Source organism: Adiantum capillus-veneris, chromosome 23 (genome assembly GCF_014529385.1).
Source record: "Adiantum capillus-veneris isolate H3 chromosome 23, ASM1452938v2, whole genome shotgun sequence".
NCBI classification, from domain to species: domain Eukaryota; kingdom Viridiplantae; phylum Streptophyta; class Polypodiopsida; order Polypodiales; family Pteridaceae; genus Adiantum; species Adiantum capillus-veneris.
This window is the reverse complement of record NC_140953.1, coordinates 11359892-11363140: the sequence shown is the minus strand read 5'-3', so window position 1 is coordinate 11363140 and position 3249 is coordinate 11359892. Positions and strand designations below refer to the sequence as shown.

Genomic DNA, 3249 nt, shown 5'->3' with positions numbered 1-3249 from the left:
GAGATGGAAGGCTATGAACACACTCATAGTTGCATCAAGGATGATAAGCCAATGAGACATCTCCGCCATTAGCAATCACATCGGAGTGACTATAGACATGTTGCACCAAAACTTCCTTAACAGTTTTCTTGCCCACCTCCACTTCAAAATCTAGCACTCGTGCTTTCCATGCTGAACAAAATAGAATTTTTGTTGAAGATCTTTTCCTCCTTCTTGGTTGCATAAGAACCCAAGAACCTTTGTATATTGTCTGTTGTTGCCATTGACTATCTATATTGATGGAGTTTGCGATAGTGATCGAGCTTATGGTGCTACTTGGCCTCCTTGGGAGACTAATGGTGAGGCTTTCTGGGGAGAGATCACAACAACCCCTAGAGCTATTAGGGTGGGAAAAAGAAGAAGAAGAAACCATGGCTCTTTCTGCGTGGTAGAAGAAAGCGTGAACTTGCTTCCAATGGAGGGAAATTCATATTTGAACGCATGGTTATGGAGCAAGAGCTTTTGGTGGAAGGAGAATGATACAGTTTCGTAGTTGTCTTTTAGTACCATAACTACATATAGACCCTAGGCCCACATATAGATACCTTCAACGTCGTAAAAATGAGGTTTTACCTCATGTTCTTCTCTTTCTTTTGCATTATTTGATTTATTTCTTCCTATTTCCACGTTATGTTGGCTTGCTGTTCGTTGGATGCGCCTCCTTTTCTCTCTCCTCAATAAGGCCCTCCAAATGACCTCCCAAATTCCCCAATGGTGTGTGTGTGTGTGTGTGTGTGTGTGTGTGTGTGTGGGTGTGTGTGTGTGATCGAGCATTGTAGCTGCATCGGCGACAACGAGGTGGTTGAGCATGGCAATGGTGGCAGCTCCTTCTTCTTCGTGGCACAAGATCCTTCACGACGAAAATCATTGAGTAGTGAGTGACACACCATTGCCCCTTTGAGCTTGCTTGGACACTCTAGTTGTGTGCTTGCAGTCATTTGTGGCTCGCACACAGTGTTTGGCAAGTTCCCAGTATCCGACATGTGCGGTAAAGCGCACACCACCTATACATGTCAACAAGGGAACTGCCAATAAATGGGTTGATATCTAGGCCCCTTCCAATAACTTGGTCAAGTACCCATTTGCCTTGTTCTTCAATTGCAATGCTAGAGCATGATTTAAGAAGTGCAACAAAGGTGACTTTGTTCAGTTGAAGACCCTCCCACTCCATTTTTGTGTGGCAATCTACTAAAGAGCACTTGGACGTCATCAAGCTTTTGGGCCTTCAGATACATATCAACCAGCACATGTCAACAAGAGAGCTGCCAATAAATGGGTTGATATCTAGGCCCTTCCAATAACTTGGTCAAGTACCATTTGTCATGTTCTTCAATTGCAATGCTAGAGCATGCTTTAAGAAGTGCAACAAAGGTGACTTTATTTAGTTGAAGACCCTTCCACTCCATTTTTGGGTTGCAATCTACTAAAGAACACTTGGACATCATCAAGATTTTAGGCCTTGAGATACATATCAACTAGCATATCTCCAACAAAACCATCTGACTCAAATCCATTCATGGCAATATGAGCATGCACCTGTATGCCAATCTCTAAAGGGATTCCAGCATCAGAGCATGCTTTAAATATTGTTAGAGATAAACCATATGCCAATACTTCAGAGTTTAGCATCTCATGATAAAGAGCAACAACTTGGTCCTTGTCACCCAGCCTGGCATGGGCCAAAATAATGGAACCCTAGGTAAAAGGAACAGGTATTTCTAAAAATCTGAAAAACTAATTAGCTTGGGCAAGATTCCCAAAGGATGCATGCATGCGAATGAAGGAATTGCCAATGTAATATTTGTTGTCAGATCATTGTGCAATATAAACTTATAAAGTGCTTCTTTGAGGCACATCTATACAATCCTGGATTTGACCGTGAAGCTCATTAAGGAGCCCTGGGTGATCCAAGCTATTACCAGGGTCAAGAAGGATTGGAAACGACCCTCCTCCACTTCCATCCACTGGTAAGGAATTGCAAGGGAAGCATGCATCATTCAACCACAACATTGTATGTCCATTTAGAGTCAGCAAATCAACAAAGCCCAAATGCATGTGAGAAAATTGACCTTCTTGTGTGATTTCCACACAATTCCAAGGTGGGTGGGGGTAGGTGCAGGCTAATAATAGAATCAGAGGATGCTAGCGTAGCACCATCGAAATGCATATAAGCATGAATTATTTTTTCAACATCCCTTGACTAAAAATATCATCATGAATTCTTTTTCCCATATCAATGTCTTGCGTAATTCCACATGCCTTCAAGATTCAAGTGCAGGTGATTGCATTTGGAGAGATGCCATCTCTTTGTATCTATTGTAAGCAGCCAAGAGCTTTTTGGCCATGTCCCTATTGGGCATATCCTGCAATCAATACAGTCAAGGCAATGCCAAGCACAACTTTTTTCAACAACCCCTGACTAACAATATCATTATGGTTTTTTTATGACACATAAATTCACTGCCCCTTTGAAGGCAATGAGTATAGGAACTACAACATATGAGCCTCTCTACTTTCCCAGTGGATGAACATGTCGTTGCAGATCCAGTTTGTGATCAAAATTTCACTTATAAAGGAAGAACTACAAAAGCTGCATTCACAATCTACAAGGAGTGTACATGCTTTTGACATAAGACAAGGAAAGAAGTATGGCATACATGGAAGCTACCAGCACAACGAGCAAGGATTTAATGGGATGGGAATTGGGGGATTGCTTAGAAGTGGGGCACATGGCTGTTAGCAGTGGTGGCAAGGATGAAGAAGGCGATGGCGTTGGAGAGGGGGAAATCGGAACACACCCAAAACACAACACAATGCCTCACGATAGCCCAGGGTATACACAGCACCCCAATCCACTAGAGTTCACCTTCAAAAACTCGACACTATGTGCAAGCAAACCACCATTTACACACGACCAGATGCACACACTTTGCAATGCACCAAACACACCCAATCATTCTGCTCTCCCCAACTCACAGCCTTCCACACACACACATCCTCTATCTATCTCTCTTTTCACAATAAGCTTCAAGGGGGCGTACACGCCGACACACTCTCAAATACGCATGCACACAAGGAGAGAAGAGAAGGGGGAAGGGGAGAATCGATGCCAAGAGACAACAATGATTGATTTCGCAGTCACCAACACAACCGTGTACAAAAACGATCCTGAGCCGGCACAATCCTCGGCCAAAAAAGCATAATGGAAAA

General features: G+C 43.0%; 1 pseudogene; it reads right to left on the bottom strand.

The window, feature by feature from the left end:
* Positions 1 to 1086: 1086 nt before the first annotated feature.
* LOC147427414 (pentatricopeptide repeat-containing protein At2g33680-like) lies at positions 1087 to 2049 on the bottom strand (annotated as a pseudogene).
* Between the last annotated feature and the right edge of the window lie 1200 nt (positions 2050 to 3249).